This window comes from Staurois parvus, unplaced genomic scaffold (genome assembly GCF_062004578.1).
Source record: "Staurois parvus isolate SC_StPar_1 unplaced genomic scaffold, SC_StPar_1.0 ptg000694l, whole genome shotgun sequence".
In the NCBI taxonomy this organism is placed as follows: domain Eukaryota; kingdom Metazoa; phylum Chordata; class Amphibia; order Anura; family Ranidae; genus Staurois; species Staurois parvus.
Genome location: NW_028318490.1, coordinates 1,777,626 through 1,802,165, shown reverse-complemented (window position 1 = coordinate 1,802,165; position 24,540 = coordinate 1,777,626). Strand labels below are relative to the sequence as shown.

Below are 24,540 nucleotides of genomic sequence, written 5' to 3'. Positions count from 1 at the left end.
GAGCGGTGAGCCGGAGGAGGAAGCTGGGAGACACATGGATGCGGTGTGACTAAGTGATCGGGCGCAAGGGAGTGCCGGGTAGGAGAGAAGCCGGCCGGCATTTAGCTGTTGGAGGAAAACGCTGGCTTCTCCCCCCCTTTCCCCTCCTCCTATGTTTGGAAAGATTCAGAGAGACATTGAGTCCCTGAGCTGACAGCTTGTTCACTAAAGGCTGGAGGGGACCTGGAAGGCTGATGAGAGGAAGAAAACTGGTGGAATCCCCCATAAGATTGTGGGTCAATGGAGGTGAGAGCTGATAAATATAATTGCATGCCTGTAACTTGAAAAATCCTAACGTTTGAGTACATGGGAATAAAGGCTTGCAGCAGTGACTCTATTAAACCTATGATATTATAAGAAGAAGGAAAAGAAGGTTGTTATGTGAAGGGGGGGATTCTCTGGGAAGGCTAAAGAGAGGAAGAGTAACTGAGAATTTTGGAAAGTATTAAGCAGAATAAGGCGGATGGAAGATTAAATCTAGGTCCCTGGCGCAGGTTTTTGTTTATTTTTCTTTTGGACTTGGTTCCTATGTTGGAGAAAAGAATAAGCACAGAAGAGATGAAGAATAAAAATGTTAAAAGTAATAGGTCAAAGGGGTCTCAAACTGGTTCGATAAAAAAATACACATCACAAGGCAATGTGACTCCAGAAAGATCCCAGGGGGCTAGTGAAAAAAGTGAATTGGAAATAAGTGTGGATGGTAGCCCCAGACTGTCTCTGGGAGTGAAATGTAGCAATCAACAAATAATCGGAAATATGGAGATATGAGAACAACAAAGTGAATTGCAAGTACCAAATAAAAAAGAAATGGCGGATATGTTCAAAGGTTTGGAGGAAACAATAAAACAAGAAATGGCAAATTTGCGGAGTGATATGGGGCAGATGTTATGTAGAGTGAAGGAAATGGAGGGAAAAGTTAAAAACCATGCCCAGAATATTGCCGATTTAGATAAAAGGACACTCGCCATAAAGAGAGATCAAAGAGAATTGCTATATAGGCTAGAGATACAAGAAAATAGGGAGAGGAGGTGTAAGATAAGGGTAAAAGGTATTCCGGAACTTTCAAGAGGAGAAGAATTATGAGGTCTAATCTGCAAAATAGTAAACTACATAATGGGTAGAAATGAAACTGAATTAGTCAACATAGGAGAAATATTTAGAATTGGAAGGCCCCAGCAAGGAAGTGGAAAAGAGAAACCAAGGGATGTAATTGTTCAATTTCAGAAGTAACGAGATAAGGAAGAAATATGGAGAAAGATCAAGGGAAGATCAAGTATTAAATACGGAGAAATAGATATACAGATTTTTGCGGATATTTCGATAGAGACCCTAAGGACAACGAAACTTTTAAAACCCCTGTTAGAGCAGATGAAAAAACAGAATGTGCACTATAGATGGGGTACTCTGGCGTGCTTAATCGGATGGAAGAATGGAGTTACAGTTTATTTGAGATTCCCTGAGGACTTAAATGACTTCTGTGATAGACTCGAATTACAATTTACAGAGACTCTTAGATGGGATGGGGAGGAGGGAGATTTGGGAGTTAAGGGAGGAAGAGAGTGGCAGTTGGTTAGAAGAGGGAGATAGGGGAGAGAGAGTGGGGGAGGAGACGGGGAAAATTTTTTTTTTCCCTTTCTTTATCCTTCCCTCCCGGTCTCTCACTAACTCTTGCTCCTGTATTCCCTTTTTCCTCTTCATCCTTTCTGGAGATAAATGTATATATGAAGGAGGGGTGTTTAAGTTAAGAGGGAGCCATACAGAGTCTGAGAGATAGACGAGAGAAGCCTGGGGTGGTGGGAGAGGGGAGGAGCCGTGCAGGGTTAGAGCTCAACCCCAAGTTTTAAATCTAAGGTGGGTTAGAACCCTCAAATGATTAGAAGGCAATTGATAAGCCAAAATGGGGATGGGATGGGAAGTGGGGGGGGGAGAGGGTGGAGGGATGGGGGAAGGGGGGGAGAGAGGGGGAGGGGTGGGGGGAAGGAAGGAGGGGGTTTTAAGGTTTGATATCCTGAGTGAAGAGAAGAATGATAAAGTAGGGAAAAGTAAGGAAGAAAAATAAAAAAAAAGGAAGAACAATGAGAGTAGAGAGAAGTGAAGACAAAAAATTAAAAGAAGAATAGAGGAGTTACAGTTTATAACATATAATTAGAGATGAGCGAATCGAACATGACGAAGTGGAATTCGTTCCGAAGATTTGGAAAAATTCGATTCGCGACGAATCCGAAGATTAGCAAACTTCGGATGCACGAATCGAATTTTTCCCAAAAATGGCGGCGACATGTGTGGCGACGGAGAAAATGGACAGAGAAGATGGGGCGGGGATCTCTGGGAAGGCGCGCAGACAAGGCGCGCTGACCCATAATGCATTCATGACATGTGATCGCATTAGCCAATCAGCAGCCAGCCAGCACTGTGTAATGGTGGAGCTATAAATCGCGGCCATCTTAGAATTCTCCATTAGCCTCCGGTCATTCAAGAGAGACAGACCTGTGTGTATTAAGGGACAGAGTTAGGGCCACAGAGACTTTAGGGCCACAGAATCGTTACTCAGGGACACAGAATCGTTACTCAGGGACACAGAATCGTTACTCAGGGACACAGAATCGTTACTCAGGGACACAGAAACGTTACTCAGGGACACAGAAACGTTACTCAGGGACACAGAATCGTTACTCAGGGACACAGAATCGTTACTTAGGGCCACAGCTATCAAAGAATCGAAAATTTAAAGTGACATACACCCTTTTTTTTTTTTGGTGGCTGTCGTGCACAGTTGGTGCTGCAGTTTGCCGATTGTGCAAAATAAACTGACTTTATGCTTCACAACCACTATTGTACGTTCAAAGAGTTAAATCCATTTACACGCCGGCTGGCGGTAATATTTTTTGGGTGATTAGTGCATTCCAGTGACACAAACGTACAGTTTCCAGCCAACGGCAAGCTGCAATTGACCGATTGTGTACAATAAACTGACTTTCTGCTTCACAACCACTATTGTACGTTCAAAGAGTTAGATCTATTTACACGCCGGGTGGCGGTAATATTTTTTGGGTGATTAGTGCATTCCAGTGACATAAACGTACAGTTTCCAGCCAACGGCAAGCTGCAATTGACCGATTGTGCTAAATAAACTGACTTTCTGCTTCACAACCACTATTGTACGTTCAAAGAGTTAAATCCATATACACGCCGGGTGGCGGTAATATTTTTTGGGTGATTAGTGCATTCCAGTGACATAAACGAACAGTTTCCAGCTAACGGCAAGCTGCAATTGACCGATTGTGTACAATAAACTGACTTTCTGCTTCACAACCACTATTGTACGTTCAAAGAGTTAAATCCATATACACGCCGGGTGGCGGTAATATTTTTTGGGTGATTAGTGCATTCCAGTGACATAAACGTACAGTTTACAGCCAACGGCAAGCTGCAATTGACCGATTGTGCTAAGTAATCTGACTTTCTGCTTCACAACCACTATTGTACGTTCAAAGAGTTAAATCCAGTTTTATTTTTGGGGTGCTTATTGAATTAAAGAGTATGTCAGACAACACGCAGAGGAGTGGCAGAGGAGGCAATGTTTCAGGAGCGAGCAGACGTGGCAGCAGAGGAAGGGGTCGAGGCAGCACTAGTCGCAGCCAGAGGCCAGTGCTCCCCGTGTCATCCAGCGGTCGTGTCTCCACCGACAAACCTGCCGTCATCGATTGGTTGACTCGGTCGTCTTCCTCTTCCCAGGTCACCTCTGACACCTACAGCCAACGGTCGGTGGGTACGTCAGACACAACCGTTAGTTGGCATGGCCCGGGAGCAAGCCCACTGAAATCACGTGTCCTCGACCTGCCCCTGTCCTTTGGTGTTCCCTCACCAAGCGAAGTATCGCATGCTGTGGGCTCAGCCCCACTGTACAGTGAGGAAGAGCTAACAGAGGGCGGTCAGGAACGGGGGGAGACATCCGCCTCTTCAGCAGCCAGGCGAAGAAGTACTGGCGAGGAGAGTGGCTCGGTAGCCGGTCTAGAGACAGGTCTGTCTCCTGACCCACACGCAGCCGAGGGGGCTAGTAGTGACGCGGAGACCCTAATTGATGATGATGAGACTGATCGCACTTGGCAGCCTCGTCGTCATCAGGCTATTGCTTCCGCATCATCAGGAGAAGAGGGTGCCAGCTTGCCAGCGAGCAAAACAGTCGGTGGGTTGCCCAGGAGGCAGCAGGGTCGCAGCAGTGTCAGTGGAGCCAAACGGCCACGGAGTAGAGCACCAGCTCCACTGCAGCCTACCACCACGGCCAGTAGTGGTGCCGGTGTGCACGGAGGAAGTAGCAGTCAGCCAGTGAGGAGTAGCGGGGGCAAAGTTTCCTACTCGGCGGTGTGGCAATTTTTCGTCAAGCCGCCCGAGGAAGTAAACGTAGCCGTATGTCGACTATGTGGCCAGAAAGTCAAGCGTGGCCAGGGGGCCAATGTTGGGACTACAGCGTTGCGTCAGCATATGCAGCGTCGCCATTCGGTGGCCTGGGAAAACCGTGATAAAGATAAGGCGGTTCTGCCTGCCCCAGCCCCCGCTCCATCACCCGCTCCGTTACTTGCTCCGTCACCCGACGTCAATCGCCCTCTATCAGCCAGTCAAGGCTCCAACACCTCTGCTGAGGGGAGTTGTCGCTCGTTGGTATCTTCCGCTCGTTCAGATGCTCCTTCTCCTGCTACTCCTCTTCACGGATTCCGTCAGCAGTCTTTCTTGGAATCCGTTTCCAAGAGACAACAGTTTGCGAGCACGCACCCGACGGTGCAGAAGCTGAACGTCCTCCTGTCCAAGTTGCTGGTGCTGCAGTCCCTCCCTTTCCAAGTGGTGGACTCAGCACCTTTCCAAGAAATGATGGCTTGTGCCGAGCCGCGGTGGAGAGTGCCAAGCCGGCATTTTTTCGCCAAAAAGGCAGTGCCAGCCCTGCATTTACATGTAGAAGAGATGGTGGGCCAGTCTTTGAGCATGTCGGTCTCTGCCAAAGTGCACGGCAGCGCCGACGTGTGGAGCTGTAACTACGGTCAGTATAGTAGTCTGCCCACACTGCTGCTGGGGGGACTTTTTAACCTAGGCCTGTGTATGGCCTTCAATTGAAGCTGCTTCCGCTCCGCCACTCTGCCATTGGACTCTTGATAGTCGTCTCCCCACGCTGCTGCTGGGGGGACTTTTTAACATAGGCCTCTGTATGGCCTTTAATTGAAGCTGCTTACGCTCCACCACTCTGCCATGGGCCTCTTGGGTATCCCAGAAGCTGCTCAGCGGGTCAGGGCAATAAAGCTCCCGGTTCGCAGGTTGTTCCGTCTTATGGATGGAAGTACGACGGTATATGATCTTCTTCGCACCCACGGCATCACCTCACAGAATCTCTGCATTGCATCTGCAATCACAACGCTGACTTCCCGGATCGCCACTCAGCCATTGGACTCTTGATAGTCGTCTCCCCACGCTGCTGCTGGGGGGACTTTTTAACCTAGGCCTGTGTATGGCCTTCAATTGAAGCTGCTTCTGCTCCGCCACTCTGCCATTGGACTCTTGATAGTCGTCTCCCCACACTGCTGCTGGGGGGACTTTTTAACATAGGCCTCTGTATGGCCTTCAATTTAAGCTGCTTACGCTTCGCCACTCTGCCATGGGCCCCTGTACCGCCTCCTCTTGCTGCTGCCAGGTCCAGAGTGTGTCATGGGTCCCTGTACGGCCTCCCATTGCTGCTGACTTCATCGCCAGACTCTGCCATGTGCCACTTTCAGGTCTCCTTACACTGTTGGTGGGTTCCATTTTGTGATAGGGTGCTGTATGGCCTTCCATTGCTGCTGCCTCCACCGCCACCCTGCGCCATGTGCCTCTGTCGTCTGCTCACGCTGCTGACGGCTTCCGCTTTTTAACCGAGGCCTGTGTTTGGCTTCCGAATACTGCTGCATCCACCGCCACCCTGCGCCATGTGTCTCTGTCGTCTGCTCACGCTGCTGACGGCTTCCGCTTTTTAACCTAGGCCTGTGTATGGCTTCAGAATAATGCTGCCTACACCGCCACCCTGCGCCATGTGCCTCTGTCGTCTGCTCACGCTGCTGCCAGGTCCATACTGATTCATGGCCCCCTGTACCGGCTCCTCATGAACGTGGTTCAGCGGGTTTGCATCACTTAACGGCAAATCGTTGACAAACGCTGGGACGTTCAGTGTTGTGCGCATTAAGCCAGACACCAAAGGGCAGCACAGACCTGTTATTACTCGCTCAAGCATGGCTGAACAAAACCAGTCTCTACCACAAATTGGACCCAGACCTGCCCAGGGTCTCGTAAGTAGATTGCACAGAGGAGTAGAGTTCGTTATTGGAATTAACTGTGAGGGACTTTTAAACCTAGGCCTGTGTATGGCCTTCAATTGAAGCTGCTTCTGCTCCGCCACTCTGCCATTGGACTCTTGATAGTCGTCTCCCCACGCTGCTGCTGGGGGGACTTTTTAACATAGGCCTCTGTATGGCCTTCAATTTTAGCTGCTTACGCTCCGCCACTCTGCCATGGGCCCCTGTACCGCCTCCTCATGCTGCTGCCAGGCCCGTAATCTGCCATGGGCCCCCGTACCGACTCCTCATGCTGCTGCCAGGCCCGTAATCTGTCATGGGCCCCTGTACCGCCTCCTCATGCTGCTGCCAGGTCCAGAGTGTGTCATGGGTCCCTGTATGGCCTCCCATTGCTGCTGTCTCCATCGCCACACTCTGCCATGTGCCACTTTCAGGTCTCCTCACACTGCTGGTGGGTTCCATTTTGTCATAGGGTGCTGTATGGCCTCCCATTGCTGCTGCCTCCACCGCCACACTGTGGCTCCACACTCTGGTTTTGGCCCCGTGACTGCCCAAATGAGTGAAGTGTGCGGTGATTCTAAGATCGACGGCACTCATCTGCATGTCATACTGACTGACAGTATTATTTCTCTTCCCCAGCAGACTCCAAGGGCATTTAAATTAAAAGTACAGTGTTCTGCACTAATATAAAGGCTCTCTGAAGCCTAGAAACACCCTTTTTATAAGTTAAATTCGCAGCGAATATATTCGGCTCGAAGCAAATTTTTTCGGCGAATTCGGTGAATCAGCCGAACCGAATTTTTGAATAATTCGCTCATCTCTACATATAATGTAAATGGGTTGAATTGTTTGGGGAAAAAGTTTAGATTATTTAGGGAACTTCAACATAGAGCAATTTCAGTAGTATTTTTACAGGAAACACATCTTGAGTTAAAATCAAATGTTAAGCTGAACTCTAGACATTATCCAACATGGTATTATGCAGATTCCCCTATTAAGTGTTAGGAATGGACTCAGCATTGGTGATGGGACTCATCTGCCGTGTGGGCTGCAGTACCAAAGCTGACCAGCGGGTGCTCTCAGCAGCCAGAAGCTCACACGTGCAATCAGCCAAACCTGGGGCTGATTGCAGAAAGGTGTATTTAAGGCATGACCAGGCCTGTGATCTGGGCCTTGGTGTATGTTTTCCCATGAGCCTCTGTACCTGGTATCTTGTGTTCCTGCTTCGTTGCTGACCCGGCTTGATCCTGACCTCTGCTGACCGTCTCCTGTTGAACCCCTGGCTTGCCTGACCATCCTTCTGCCTGATCCCCTGTACCGCGCTGCCCGTGAGTTACTGAACCCGGCTTGTGACCTTGACCATTCTCTGCCTGCTCCTTTGGTACCTTGCTGCCCGCACTTTGCTGACTTGGCCCGTCTGACCACGCTAACTACTCTGCCATCCATCCATGCTGCACGGATCCAGCCGTACCTGCACATACCTCTGGCGGATCCCTCTACCACTAGCAGGTGTACTCAGGGGCCGCGACCTGGTTCCTGTCTGCTCCAAGTCCATCCCCACCATCAGGGGTCCTGGTGAATAAGCAGACTGGGACTTAGACTCCGCGCCCTGGGGAATCCTGTCCTGGGGACCACTAGAGGTACCACCAAACGGTCATTACAGAACCCTACGGCCGGCCTGATCGTTCCACCTCTCCAGCCCTGACTACGCCTGTGTTCCTGCACCTACTAAGATTAGTGGAAGGTTGGTTTGTTCACTGTGCGTTTATATATATATATATATCTGGGTGGCTAATAATAAACTGTATTATTATACTATACCTGAAACCTGCGTTTCCCTGTGTCAGTCCACACCTTTCTGGTCATTCCTAGATTCCTGACATTAAGAGGGCAAAGGGTGTTGCTATAGGATTTGAAAAGAATATAAGATTTGAATTGGAGGGTAGAAAAACTGATCCTGAGGGGAGGTTTTTGTTTTTGAAAGGTAAGCTGCAGGATATGGAGTGTACAATTGCTAATATTTATTGTCCAAATAAGAAGCCGGAGGTATTTTTGAAAGGAATTTTAAAAAGCTTGTTGGATTTTAAGAAAGGATTTTTGATAATGGCTGGGGATTTTAACCTATGTATGGACCCACAGATGGATACAACTTCTCATGCTCAGAGAGAGGGTAGTAGGTCTTTGAGATTATTGAAAAAAGAGATGAAAGAATGTCAATTAGTGGATAGTTGGAGAATTATGCATATGCGGGATAGAGACTATACTTTTTTTTCAAGTGTCCATGAGGTGTATTCCAGATTAGATTATATTTTGATCGATCACCAATTTATTGAAACCTTAGCTAAAGTAATAATAGAAGCAATGTCTCTTTTGGACCATGCCCCTGTCATAATGAAATTGGGATAGAGGAGGAGATTGGTAAGAGGTACGTCATGGAGGCTAAATGAGTCATTTCTTATGGATCAAGACACTGATAGGAAGATTGGAGAAGAGATTAGGAGATTTTTTGAGGAAAATGAGATGGGAGATGTTTCAGTGGCTACAGTGTGGGAGGCCCATAAGGTGTATATAAGAGGAATCCTTATCGCAATCGGGGCAAAAAAGAAAAGAGAAAGGAGAGAAAAAATTAGTAGGCTCTTGGAGGAATTAGCTGAATTAGAACAACTGCATAAAAATAATATAAGTAAAGAGATTAAACACAAAGTTATAATAAAGAAGGAAGAATTGGAGAATATGATGGAGGAAGAAAAGAGGAGAGTTTTTAATAAGGTGATAGAGGAGAGATATAGATGGGGAGATAGACCAGGAAAGCTTTTGATGAGAGCCGTGAGGAAAAAGAAAAATAGAAATTATATAGATAAAATAAAAAACCCCAAGGGAGAATTGGTGTATTCAACTAAAGAAATTGCGAAGGTATTTAAGGATTATTATAGTAAATTATATAACATTGCTTCACATGACTCTATATGTAAGGATGATAGTATAAATAATGAAAAAAGAAGGGAATATTTAAAAAAAATGCAGACCTACCTAATTTAAATGAAGAACTTTTAAACTCCCTGGACTCTGAAATTACACAAGATGAAATAAAAATGGCATTAAAAAGTTTTAAGACGGGAAAGAGTCCATGGATATACTGTGAGGTATTATAGAAAATATATTGAACTACTGATGCCTACATTGAAGAGTTATATGAATTCCTTGGGGGGGGAGATGGAAATGAGGAGGGAATCCTTGCAGGCTAAGGTGGTCCTTATTCGTAAGGAAGGAAAGGATGTTTCCCAATGTTCAAGTTATAGACCCATATAGTTGTTGAATACAGATACAAAGCTGTATGCAAAGGTTTTGGCAAATAGGTTGAGAGACCTAACCCCTGAATGGGTGCACAGAGATCAGGTTGGGTTCGTCCAGGGTAGAGAAGGTAGAGACAATGGGTTAAGATCGTTATTGTTAATTCAGAAATGTAAAAAAGAAAAGCTCCCGGTGGTTGTGTTTTCTGTTGATGCAGAAAAGGCATTTGATAGAGTCAATTGGAGTTTTATGATGGATGCTTTGGTAGCCTTGGGAATAGGAAGTAGAATGAGAGAGTGGATAGGAAAATTATATAAAAAAGGCCTTCTGCAGTGGTTTCGGTAAATGGGGAAATGTCAGAGACATTTGAGATGTCAAATGGAACAAGACAGGGTTGCCCATGGTCCCCTCTGTTGTATGTCTTAACTTTGGAGTCCTTGCTGTCAACAATAAGGAGAAATGTGGATATTAGGGGAATAGGTATAGGAAGTACTGAAAATAAGGTTGCTGCTTTTGCAGATGATTTATTGTTTTATGTTGGAAACCCTAGAATAACAGTCCCTAATTTAATGAGAGCGTTGAAGGAATATGGGGAGGTGTCTAACCTAAAAATCAACCCTAATAAAACGGAGATATTGAATATAAACCTCCCAAATAGTGAGAAAGAAAAGATACAAAGGGAATTTCCCTTTGTGTGGAAAGAGATGGAATTAAAATATCTGGGGGTGAAACTTACTTCTACATATAAATATTTGTATAGATCAAACTATATTCCCCTATTACCGTATTTTTCGCTCCATAAGACGCACTTTTTTCCCCCCAAAAAAGGGGGGGAAATGTCAGTGCGTCTTATGGAGCGAATATGGAGTGGCCGGTCCGGTATTTCCACTGCCGCCCTGTCAGAATACCGGGCCGGCCGCTCAGCTCTACAGCGGGACCTTAGAGATGACTGCTGACCTTTGGGGAGGGGGGGGAGCGGGTACCTGAATTTGACAGGTACCCGCTCCCACTTCCGTGGAGTTGTTCTTTCATCTTACCCGTTCCTCTATCCAGCGGCGCGGTCTTCCCGGCTTCTGTAGTGTGGGCATGACAGCCGGGTGCCAAGTGCGCATGCGCAAGAAGCGGTGCTTTTTGTGAATGGTAAGGCGGCACCTGGGACACATGACAGATCCCAGAAGCCGCCGGACCAATCACAAAGCGCAAGTGCTTCTTGCTCATGCGCACTGGGCACCCGGCTGTCATGCCGAGCGCCATTACAGAAGCCGGGAAGACAGCGCGCGGCTGGATAGAGGAACAGGTAAGATGAAAGAACAACTCCGCGGAAGTGGGAGCGGGTATCTGTCAAATTCAGGTACCCGCTCCCCCCCCTCCCCAAAGGTCAGCAGTCATCTGTACTGTCCGCAGTCTCTGGTCATCCCTGTACTGTCCGCAGTCTCTGGTCATCCCCTGTACTGTGTCCGCAGTCTCTGGTCATCCCCTGTACTATCCAAAGTCTCTGGTCATCCCTGTACTGTCCGCAGTCTCTGGTCATCCCTGTGCTGTCCGCAGTCTCTGGTCATCCCTGTACTGTGTCCACAGTCTCTGGTCATTCCCTGTACTGTGTCCGCAGTCTCTGGTCATCTCCTGTTCTATGTCCGCAGTCTCTGGTCATCTGCTGTACTGTGTCCGCAGTCTCTGGTCATTCCCTGTACTGTGTCCGCAGTCTCTGGTCATCTCCTGTACTGTGTCCGCAGTCTCTGGTCATCCCTGTACTGTGTCCGCAGTCTCTGGTCATCCCTGTACTGTGTCCGCAGTCTCTGGTCATCCCTGTACTGTGTCCGCAGTCTCTGGTCATCTCCTGTACTGTGTCCGCAGTCTCTGGTCATCTCCTGTACTGTGTCCGCAGTCTCTGGTCATCTCCTGTACTGTGTCCGCAGTCTCTGGTCATCTCCTGTACTGTGTCCGCAGTCTCTGGTCATCTCCTGTACTGTGTCCGCAGTCTCTGGTCATCTCCTGTACTGTGTCCGCAGTCTCTGGTCATCTCCTGTACTGTGTCCGCAGTCTCTGGTCATCTCCTGTACTGTGTCCGCAGTCTCTGGTCATCTCCTGTACTGTGTCCGCAGTCTCTGGTCATCTCCTGTACTGTGTCCGCAGTCTCTGGTCATCTCCTGTACTGTGTCCGCAGTCTCTGGTCATCTCCTGTACTGTGTCCGCAGTCTCTGGTCATCTCCTGTACTGTGTCCGCAGTCTCTGGTCATCTCCTGTACTGTGTCCGCAGTCTCTGGTCATCTCCTGTACTGTGTCCGCAGTCTCTGGTCATCTCCTGTACTGTGTCCGCAGTCTCTGGTCATCTGTACTATGTCCGCAGTCTCTGGTCATCTCCTGTACTATGTCTGCAGTCCATTAGTTCAGAATTTTTTTTTTTCCTGTTTTCTGCCTCTAAAACCTAGGTGCGTCTTATGGTCAGGTGCGTCTTATGGAGCGAAAAATATGGTAAATTAAATTAAAGAAGAAATAAAGAAATTAAGAGGAGGGAATATGTCTTGGATGGGAAGAATAAACCTGGTAAAAATGATAATTGTTCCTAAAATCCTATATAAATTCCAAATGGTCCCTATTAAGCTTCCAGAGATATATTTTAAAGTAATGAAAAGATTGATAACAAGATACGTATGGAGAAATAAAAAGCCTAGAGTAGCATATGAAGTGTTAAGTAGAAATAAAGAGAAAGGGGGTTTGGGAGTGCCAGATATTAGGAGATATTATAGAGCGGTAATCTTGGCAAAAATATTTGATTGGACGCATAACCCAAATGGGAAAAGTTGGGTTACAATTGAAAATACACTCAGTGGAAATAATTTAAGTAAACGTATATGGGTGCCTTCACAATATAGAAATTTAGAAGAGAGCACGAGTTTGTACACGTTAAATGTTTTTAGAGTATGGGATAAAATGCATAAGCAGATGAAATGAGATTTTAACTCGCTTTTAATGCCTTTGAGAAACTCAGATTATTTTCCCCCAGGTAGACAGGAGTTTACGGGAAGTTGGTTTCAGAAGGAAAAGGCACAATTGTGTGATATAATGGAAGGAGTAGAATTGAAATCATATGGGGATTTGGTGAAGGAACAGGAAGTGATATTTACTAAACTAGATGTGTGGAAATATAACCAGTTGAAACATTTTGTTGGGACCCTTCCGAAACCTTTGAGAGCGAGGGAAAATTGGAATGCGTTTGAAAGGTTGTTGGAATCACGAGGAGATGGGAAGCATGGCACAGCTAAAGTATATAAAATCCTCACTGAATTAGATATGGATACTAAATTAATGTATATAGCAAATTGGGAAAGAGATTCAGGGGTGGAGATTGGGGAAGATAAACAGAAAAAAATATATAGATTGATTCACGAAAATATAAGTATGTGTGAGGTGGAAATGAATTATAAGTGTTTGATAAGATGGCATATTACACCAAGGGTGGAACACAGAATGAGTGTGGAGAGATCTTCAGGGTGTTGGCGAGAGTGTGGAGAGATTAGCACGACATGTCACATTTGGTGGGAGTGTCCAAAAATACAGATATTCTGGAAGAAAATAATACATCAAATTAGGTTGATAACGGAAGTAGAGTTGAGGTTGGATCCAGAAATATGTCTTTTTCAAAGAACAGATTTGTCAGATAAGAAATATAAAGAAACAGGAATATGGCACTACTTGAATGCTGCAAAGGGACTGATACCTAAGTTTTGGCGTAAAGTTGAGGTGCCGGGGGAGGAGGACTGGATGGCAAGAGTGGAACAGAATAGTAGGATGGAAAAATTGTATTACACTCAAGAGGATAGATTAGGAGCATATTATGTGAAATGGAACAAATGGGAAGAATATAGACTGAAGGTTAAATGTATAAAGTAATAATGATTATTTTTGAAAATATTTTCCTTGCTTTAAGAATTGAAGTGTTTATGTTTGGATAAGGTGGAAAACGTAGGATAAAAGTGGGGGGGGGGGGGCAGGAAGGGGGGAGGGAAGGATGGAGATTTTGATAGGAAGGGAGAGGGGATGTTATTAAATGAATGGAAATGGAAGTGGAATATGTATTTTTGTATTTTGTGTGAAAAATAAATAAATATTTAAACTAAAAACAAAAAAAAACAATTCCAACATGTTCCCGAGGCAGGCTCCTCTTCTTGCTACTCCCAGTTACGCTGGTCGATGGTGGAAGCAGCATGCAGATTGAAGTGAAGTCCCTTATATTGTTATGGTATGATGTACAGTTGCAAGAAAAAGTATGTGAACCCCTTGGGATTACGTGGAGTTTTGCATGAATTGGGCATAAAATGTGCTCTGAACGTCATCTAAGTCACAACAATAGAAGAACACAGTCTGCTGAACATAATACTACACAAACATTAGATGTTGCCATGGTTTAATTGCACATAACATGTAAACATTCACAGTGCAGGGAGGAAAAAGTATGTGAGGCCCTAGCTTAATGACTTCTCCCAGAGCTAATTGGAGCCAGGAGTGAGCCAACCTTGACTCCAATCAGTGTGATGATATTGGATGTGTTGCTGACAGCTGTCCTGCCCTTAAAAAACACACACCTGTTTTGGGTTTACTGGTTTCAAGAAGCACTGTCTGATGTGAACCATGCCTCGCAGAAAAGAGCTCTCAGAAGACCTACAATAAAGAATTGTTGACTTGCATGAAGCTGGAAAGGGTTACAAAAGTATCTCCAAAAGCCTTGATGTTCATGTGTCCACGGTAAGACAGACTGTCTACAAATGGAGAAAGTTTAGCACTGTTGCTACTCTCCCTAGGCGTGGTCGTCCTGTAAAAATGACTGCAAGTGCACAGCGCAGAATGCTGCATGAGGTAACGAAGAATCCCAGTGTCAGCTAAAGACCTACAGAAATCTCTGGCACATGCTAACATTTTTGTTGACACATCTACAATAAGGAAAACATTAAACAAGAATGGAGTACATGGGAGGACACCACGGAGGAAGCCATTGCTGTCCAAAAAGAATATTGCAGCACATTTGAAGTTTGGAAAAGAGCACCTGGATGATCCACAGCACTACTGGCAAAATATACTGTGGACAGATGAAACCAAGATTGAGTTGTTTGGGAAGAACACACAACACTATGTGTGGAGAAAAAAAGGCACAGCACACCAACATCAAAACCTCATCCCCACTGTAAAACATGGCGGAGGGAGCATCATGGTTTGGGGCTGCTTTGCTGCCTCAGGGCCTGGACGGATTGTTGTCATTAATGGGAAAATGAATTCCAGAGTTTATCAAGACATTTTGCAGGAAAACGTACGACCATCTGTCCGCCAACTGAAGTTTCGCAGAGGATGGGTGATGCAACAGGACAATGACCCAAGGCATACAAGTAATTCAACAAAACAATGGCTGCAACAGCACAGAATACGCCTTCTGGAGTGTCCCAGTCAGAGTCCTGATCTCAACCCGATTGAAATGCTGTGGCATGACCTTAAGAGAGCGATTCACACCAGACATCCCAAGAATATTGCTACACTAAAACAGTTTTGTGAAGAGGAGTGGTCCAAAATTACTCCAGATCGTTGTGCAGGTCTGATCTGCAACTACAGGAAATGTTTGGTTTAGGTTATTGCTGCCAAAGGAGGGTCAACCAGTTATTAAGTCCAAAGGTTCACATACTTTTTCCTCCCTGCACTGTGAATGTTTACATGTTATGTGCAATTAAACCATGGCAACATCTAATGTTTGTGTAGCATTATGTTCAGGAGACTGTGTTCTTCTATTGTTGTGACTTTCAGAGCACATTTTATGATGTTCAGAGCACATTTTATGCCCAATTCATGCAAAACTCCATGTAATCCCAAGGGGTTCACATACTTTTTCTTGCAACTGTATATTATGATTTTTTGTTAGGCCTCGGTTGGGCCCATGCTCTTCTCTCCCTCCCTTTTTCTCTCTTTCTTTTCTACTTTTACGGAGAACTCCTTTATCTTCTGAAACCAGACCTACGCTATTTGAACTCGCTTGACAGTGCAGCACCAGCCATCCCTACACTTCAAATTGGTAAGCTCTTTATCTTTCTCTCACATATATCCCTTCAGACAGAATGACATGCATTTTTTCATGGAATGTTAAGGGCCTTAGATCTCCTCACAAACGCATGGCAATTCTTCGTCATTTGCAACGATTACGCGCGGACATAGCTTTACTTCAAGAAACTCACCTTGCTCACACTGACTTTATCCGTATGAAAAAACTATGGGTGGGACATGGCTTAGGCTCCTCTTCCCTCAAGAGCAAAGCAGGGGTACTCATCCTCATCCACAAACGGCTTAACCCAAAAACCGTCTCTGTAGATTCCGACACTGAGGGCTGTTTTATAGCAGCTCACATCAAACTAGTGGCTCCACGATGCTCCGGCGTGACGTCAAGGCGTGCGTAGGCTCCTCCTTACGCGTTACATGCCAAGCACATCTTCAGAGAAAGAACCGGTGGCCTCCGGTTCTTTCTCTGAAGATGGGCTTGGCACGTAAAGCGTAAGGAGGAGCCTACGCACACCTTGACGTCACGCCGTCGGAGCATCGTGGAGCTCCGTCGGCCACAACATCTGACAGGACGGTTAGTCCTGTCTGTTTTTTCGTATGCTACTTTTTGCCATTATACTGGATGCATCCTGCCTACCTTATTAAATACCTTTTAATAAATACTTTTTAACTATACTTCACTATGGGCATTTTTTCTTGATCCCTTGTGGGGAGCATCTTTTCTCTCAGATATCGTTGGTGTACAGTGGAGGAGCAGTGGTTTCTTTGGTGGAGCCGTGATCACTTTCTGCCATCTAGTGGATTTCTTCTGCCTAGCTTTGTATCATCGTGTGGACCTTCATTGATCATGGGAATATATCTATCCTCCCCATGCTGATGACTACTTTATGAACTCCATCCTTACTACACTGCACTATTTATGTGCACTTCTGGTTAGTGTGCATTGTTACCCTAGGTCGCCATAATTGGGACTTTTTATGATCGCTTTTTATTGTGTCACATTTAATTTTTAGTGCTGCACTTTTATTTTATTTATATCCATTTGCCGCTTGTAATAGGAGGTGATTTCAACTCAGTCATGCAGGAGCAGGAGGATAAATCGCAATGCTACGATCAATGTAGTCGCCCTTCCCAGCCCCCCCGTTCAACGCCCACTTTACTCTGCAATTTCGCAGAAGCTATGCAAATTACTGATGTATGGCATTTAGCTCACCCAGATGGAAAAGATTACACTTTCTACTCCCCTGTTCACCATTCATTATCTAGAATTGACTATATTTTTTGTAATTCCACGTTATTGCAACACATTGTATCCTCTACCATATACAACATTGCCATATCAGACCACTCTCCAATTTTTATTACTATAAACTTCTCAAACCCTACACCACACCCTAAGATATGGCGCTTTCCATCCTTTCTAGCCAATAATCAGGAGCTATCCCAACAGCTTCAAAATAATTTCCAGGTCACAAATGCGGCTCACGTTTCAAATCTGAATTTATTCCGGGATACGGGGAAAGCGGTATTACATGGCACAATTATCGCTTTTACATCAGCTTACAAAAAAAGACTTGTGCACAAACTCACTGAGGCTAGTAACTTTCTTAGATTCACCCAAAAAATATGGCAGAATCAAATACACATGACAACAGCAAAGCTTGGACGGAAGCTAAAAAACAATTTGACACTTGGGCCGCAGCCCAGGAAGCACTACATCAATCATACCTTGACCTACATTACCACAAATTTGGCAACAAGCCGGGCAAACTGCTGGCTTGGTTGTGCAGGAAGCCTTTCACCGACACTCAATTTACTACTCTGAAAGATTCCCAGGGGAAGCTCAAACAGGCCCCGGGAGATATTATATCTATTCTAGAAAGCTTTTATGCAAATTTATATGGCCCTGATTGTAACGACCAAGTGCCAGCAAAATCCTTTCTTGAGAGTGTCAATTTACCCCAAATTGATCCAATAGCACTACAATCTTTAAACTCCCCTATATCGCAAGCTGATATTTTTCTGGATATTAAATCCTTAGCTAACGGCAAAGCTCCGGGACCAGATGGATACACCTCTGAATTTTATAAGCTTATGGCCAAAACCCTCTCCCCTACTTTACAGACGGTCTATCAATCAATCCAGGAGGGTGGGGCATATCTTCCTTCGGCTTCACAAGCCCACATTAAATTAATAGCAAAAAAAGATAAGGACCCATCTGATCCTGGATCATACCGCCCGATTTCCCTCTTCAATCTAGATGCAAAATTCCTTCTAAAATTATTGCTAACCGCTTGGCTATTATTCTACCTTCTCTTGTTCACCCATCAAAATGGGGCTTTATAGAGGGACGTTCGGCCACGTCAAACATTTGCAACGTGCTAACAGTTATTATTATTATTATTATTAATAATATACAGTATTTATAAAGCGCCAACAGTTCGCTCAGTGCTGTACATTACAAAGAGGGACAGAACATGCGACAGTACAATATCAATACAATGCGATACACGAGGGGTTCGAGGTTCCTGCTCTTTCGAGCTTACAATCTAGGAGGGAGGGGTTAGTGGTACAGGAGGCGATAGCTGTGGGGGATGGAGTGGTAGGAAGAGTGGAGGAGGATGGCAATTAGCAGGGGGTGGGGTAGGCTTCCCTGAAGAGGTGGGTTTTCAGGAGAGGCAAGTAGGTGATAGTCTGATGGGTTGGGGCAGGGAGTTCCAGAGGATGGGTGACACCCTGGAGAAATTCTGGAGGCGGGCATGGAAGGAGGAGACCATGGAACTAGAGAGAAGGAGGTCTTGTGAGGAGCAGAGTGTGCGTGTTGGGTGGTACTTGGATATTAGGTCGGTGATGTAATTTGGGGCAGTATGGTGGACAGCTTTGTACGTCAGTGTTAGGATTTTGAATTTGATCCGTTGGCAATCGGAAGCCAGTGGAGGGATTGGCAGAGGGGGGTTGGTAAGGTGAATGAGTCTGGCTGCCGTATTCAGGATCGACTGAAGCGGGGATAGTCTGTGGCCAAGGGAGGAGGTGTAGATGGAGAAGAGAAGGGGCCCGAGGACAGAGCCTTGAGGGACCCCAACAGAGAGGGGGAGTGAGGGGGAGGTGGTAGCATTGTAGGTAACGCTGAAAGAGCGTTGTGATAGGTAGGATGAGAGAGCGAGGAGGGGGTGGTCGACTGTGTCGAAGGCCATGGAGAGGTCAAGGAGTAGGAGCACTGAGTAGTGGCCATTAGCTTTGGTGGTTAGAAGGTCATTGGAGAGTTTGAATAAGGCTGTTTCGGTGGAGTGTAGGGGACGGAAGCCAGACTGTAGAGGATCAAGGAGGTTGTTGTCATTGAGGTGAGAGCTTAGGCGAGTGTAGACTAAGCGCTCGAGGAGTTTGGATGTGAATGGGAGCAGGGAGATGGGTCTGAGGTTGTTCAGGTCATTGGAGTCCAGGGAGGGCTTTTTAAGTATGGGGGTGATGTGTGCATGCTTCAGAGGGGAGGGGAATGCGCCGGAAAAGAGGGAGAGATTAAAGATGTGGGTGAGGGAGCGTAGGATGGAGGGGGAGGGAGGTTGTAGGAGTTGTGAGGGGATAGGGTCGAGGGGGCAAGTGGTGAGGTGGGCATTAGAGAAGACCTTGGAGACTTCCTCGATGGTAGTGGGGTTGAAGGTGTGGAGTGTTGAGGGGGCTTCAGTGTGAGGAATGTTGGGTGGGGTGGAGGTCAGAGCAGTGGTGGGGCCGTGGGAGAGGGGTGATGAGGGGGTAGCTGTGTGAGAGGGGACGGGGTTGGAGGGAGTTTGAGCAGCGACGAAGTCCCTGCGGTTTGTGACGAGGGAGAGGGGTGATGAGGGGGTAGTTGTTTGAGAGGGGACGGGTTTGGAGGGAGTGTGAGCGGTGGCGATGTCCGTGTGAAAATGTATCAATCTTGTTTTTGAAGCGATTGGCAATCTCAAGGGCGGTGAGTGAGGTGCTGGGTGGAGGTGGGGGCAGAGAGAGTGAGAGTTAAAGGTGGAGACGAGTCGGCGAGGATTGGAGGAGATGCTAAAAACAATCCACTTCAGGATCTAGCGATTATTTCTCTCGACGCCAAAAAAGCCTTTGATAACGTTAGTTTTCAATGGCTACATTTAACTTTGCTTGGGTTTGTTTTCTGCACTATTCACGCATCTAATTCAGGCAATGTACTCAGCTCCAATGGCTCAGGTAGTAGCAGCGGGACAAACATCTATCCCTATTCCACTCCATAAGGGAACAAGGCAAGGTTGCCCTTTATTCCCCCTGCTTTTCAATTTAGCTCTAGAGCCATTAGCCCGCTTCTTGCTATTCAAATCACAACTCCTTGGCATCCAAATTGCACAAGATCTATGCCTAGCTCTATTCGCAGATGACATATTAATATTCACATCCAATCCGTCTTTAGATTTGCCATACATCCAATACGTCTTTTTAGATTTTCGACGTTGCTCAGGCCTCCACATTAATTTTGCAAAAAGCGAAGTTCTCCCCTTATACCATGCATGTCCTCCTATATGGGCCCGTGACTCACTTTTCAAAATTAATACAAGTCATATCAACTATCTAGGTATTTAAAATTGGGAAATTAGCCTTGTCTTTTTATTCTCTTAACTATTCGCCAGTAATACAAAAAATCATAGGGGAATTAGAAATGTGGAAAGATATCGCTCATGGGTAGGGCTCTTCTCTTCAAGATGGTGAGTTTCCCGAAACTATTATACCCCCTTCAAACTATCCCTCTCCTGCTCAAACATACAGATATTGTCAAGTTAAACAAAGCAATCTCCAGCTTCCTTTGGAAAGGGTGCAGCCCACACATTGCTCTTCATAAGTTGTTCCTCCCCATATGTGAAGGTGGAATGGGTCTCCCTAACATTAAAACCTAAAATCTATTTTGTACCTGGTAATAGAAGAAGCGTCAGCAAAATAAATCAAAATAAAGCTGCAATCCTAAACAAAAAGAGGTACGTAATATAGATGAATAAAGTAATGCGCTAAATAATGAATTACCACAAATAACAAAATAAAATAATAAATAAATACAAAATAATGTCCGTAATGCTTATATAAGTCCAACCACCATCAAAAGTGATAATCAATTCTGGAATCTTGTATAAATCAAAAAACACCGTGCAAAAATACACCACCGAATGAAATGAATAAACTCACCAGAGCTATATGATGATCAAATTATAAATCAGCATAATAGCAATTGCTCTGGGAGCGATGATCTGTAGAGTTATCCAAAGTATGGGAGCAACAAATTGCAATCAGCCAATCAGCACATATTAAACAGCCTTATCGGCAAGTGGTCATCATTTCTCCATAAATATTGGTAATGCTCGGGGAATCAAGAAAAGATATAATGGTGCAGTAAATTTAAAACACATATACTTTATTAAAACATCGGATATGCACTCACAAGAAAAGTGTCTGAGCCGACACCAGCAATGACAGCCTCTGAAATAGCAGGGACAAACCTCGCTCACCGCGATACCACAGCCGACAGTCTCGAGGAGCGTCCTGACGTCACATCCACTAAACCCTGCCCAGGTTTCCGAATGGTCAGTCCGCCCCTGCTTGGAAGAATCCCCGTTCATCACTTCCCACTTGCATTATTCAGAGCTGCCAAACCATGGCTTTCCACCTGCCTGATGGCTGCAAGGAGGTCTATCTTAAAAAAAAATGGGTTTCTAGTTACCCACCTAGCATCTCTGATGTTAAGCAGGACTTGAACTTCCTACTTCGTCTAGACCGGCTCAACTTATACACCTCTCCTTCCACACACGGAGAGGAAAAGTAAACCCAAAAGTGGGGACGTTATATTTCAAGAGTTTCTCCCACCCTGGATTCTCAGTCTCCTTCCCAAGGTTTACAGGTCTAGGCACAGGTTTCCTAATGTTATTTCCCGATGCATTGTGATATCTTTGTCTCTGAATGCAAATGTGTGTTATATTACTTTTGCTGTGCTCCCTAGACACTGATCTTTCACTATTACTAAGATCTGTCTTTCTTTTACCCTTGCACTTTACCCTCTTATCCTCTCTCATCCCTTCCTACAGACAATCTTTGAAGAGCTCCTTTACTGTCACATTCTAACATATACCGCTGCGCTGTATTCAAAATCCCTGTCATGCGGTATGGTTTCTCAGTCATATAGCCTTTGGTCTCCGGTAACGCAACATAATGTCTAACGTGCCCTCTTCTATCTCCCTTTGTATGCTGATACCCCCCAGTTCTTTGATCTATCTTTCTTTTCTGATCTATACCTAACCTATCTCCCTTTTCTTTCTCGATCTGCTACTCACATGCACGAATATCAGCCTCATTGGTCATAATGACAAATGGTCAACATTCGGCTACACCTGTATATTCTTATACTTACACATTCAACTTAGCACATTACTCCACACCCTGAATCCCCTCTTCTTAACCCCTACATCTTGGTACATTACACAATATTTCTCCCCTTATAAGGGTACTCTTTCTGTTTACTATCCTGCATCCTTGGGGATCTATAAATATAATTGCTGTTATTCTATGAATACTAAACAGCTCTGTTTGTTATACTTGAATTATCGCCTGCTTTGGCATGTTGCCATGCTCTATTTACCTACTAAATTCCATCGTTGGTTGATGTTATGTATACAATAAAAACCAATAAAGATTTCTTTAAAAAAAAAAAAAGACTCCTGCTGTGTTCTAGAGTACAGACGCAGAAAAGGAGTTTGACCATGTAGCCTGGTCTTTCATGTTTATGGTTCTGCGCCATGTGGGGCTGGGAGAGAAGATGCTTAATTGGATTTCCAGTGTCTATTCAGTTGCGACAGCTCAAGTCAAGGCGAATGGTTTCCTTTCTGAGCCTTTCTCCATCTCGAACGGTACTTGCCAAGGTTGCCCTTTATCGCCTCTGCTCTTTGCCCTTTCTCTTCAACCGTTTCTTTGTATGATTAAAAGTAACCCAGATAGTACCGCTATCCAAAGTGGAGAATTCCAGTACAAAGTCTCTGCATATGCTGATGACATGCTTTTTTCACTGACCAACCCGACCATCTCTGTTCCTAATTTTCTCAGGGAACTAGAAGTATATGCCTCCCTTTCTAATTTGAAAATTAATGTATCTAAGTCGGAGGTGGTGGGGATGTTTTTGCCCTATAACCAACTGGCGGCCCTGCAAAATACGTTTAATTTAATTTCGACTACTACGGCACTCCGTTATATCGGTACCTATATCCCTCCACGCCTATGTCAACTTTACTCACTTAATTTCATTCCCCTACTATGTAAAGTACTTACCCAGCTGTCCACCTGGCATCAAGGCCTATTTTCGTGGTTTGGCAGGTGCAATATCATTAAAATGTCTATTCTACCGAAATTCACCATTCACCGAAATTCATCTTTTTCAAGCTTTGCCGATGCATATACCTAGGGAATTCTTCAAACAGGCTACTGCCCTATTTATTGAGTTTATTTGGACTCATAGGCAGCCCAGATTGCACAGACAGTTGCTTACTCTCCCTAAACAACATGGGGGCGTTGCCGTTCCGTATCTTTACAATTAGTATCAGGCGGCACACTTGGGACGCCTAATAAACTGGTGCAGACATGTTGACCTTAAGCTGTGGCTACGGAATGAACAATCTCAATGTGATACCCCCTTACGCTGGGCAATGTGGTGCTATAAATATCTTCCTATCAATATTAAGAAACACCTGATCCTGGGGACCACATTACTTATTTGTTCTTGGGTATGCCTTTCCACCCCGTTATTTGCCTAGTCTCCTCTTTTTTCGATGTTGGGGAATCCATTTTTAGCTGGGAATGATGAGAAGATCACTTTATGCCTCATTGGGCTCCCTATGCTACCAAGCATCCCATTTCTTGAATTCTTCACAGTGGCCGTTCCTTGCAATGCTTACTTCCAAGACTGAACTTTTGGAGCACCCTACAACTAAGACATTTCTTGATGGCACTCCCTCCTCCGAAGCGATTTCATCCTTTTGAATGACTTTGCACGGATGAGGGCCCTTTGCCACACTCTCTCTCTCAAATGTATGTGCAATTGATTGCTCCACCAGAGAACTACTCCCCCCCCCCCCACCTTTTTTGCGGAAATGGGTACTGGCGATGAACAGATCCTTCTCTCCCGTCAAACAGAGGCAAATCACCCGTTTTGCTCTCAAGTCCTCCATCTGTACGTGGATACAAGAAACCAACGTCAAACTTCTCAACAGATGGTACCGTACTCTGTTGATACTCCATAAATGCTGCCCTACACTCCCCAACCGCTGCTGGAGATGTCAGGGGGATGGGGGTTCTCTATTGCATATTTTTTGGACGTGTCCAAAACTGGAATCCTTCTGGAAGGAGGTGCATCGTATCTCTCAGAAATTTACTGATTATGTCCTCCCTGAAGACCCGGCTCTATTTCTTTTACATGTCTCGGACATTCCTGAAAAAACATATGGCAAATCGATTGTACGTCACCTATTCAACTCCGCCAGATCCTGTATCGCCCTGCGTTGGAGAGACTCCTGTCCTCCCTCTGTCTCGCTCTAGTTGTCAAGGGTAGAGGAGGTCAATAGAATGGAAGATTTGATTCTAACGTCAAAAAATAGATGTGAGGCCTACTCAAAGACCTAGCTTCTCTGGAATATGTTTGTTTTCTCATGTGGTGAAATCCCTCTTTGTTTCCAGCTATCAGGACTGAATTATTTTACACTCAGAGGCTGGACTTCCCTTCCTTCTCCGGTATCCTGTACCTATCCTTTCCCCCTGCCCCCCCTTTTTTTTTCCTTCTCTCTTCCCCTCCTTTTTTCTCTTCCAGCTTTTTGTTACTGACACCATTCTGTTCCTCATTCCT

At 45.3% G+C, this 24,540-nt stretch overlaps 1 protein-coding gene across 1 annotated transcript in view; it reads left to right on the top strand.

Annotated features, from left to right (window-relative positions):
• LOC149446173 (phospholipase A and acyltransferase 2-like) overlaps positions 1–24,540 on the top strand; it is an 82,332-nt gene that overhangs the window by 48,891 nt on the left and 8,901 nt on the right. The window lies entirely within an intron of this gene.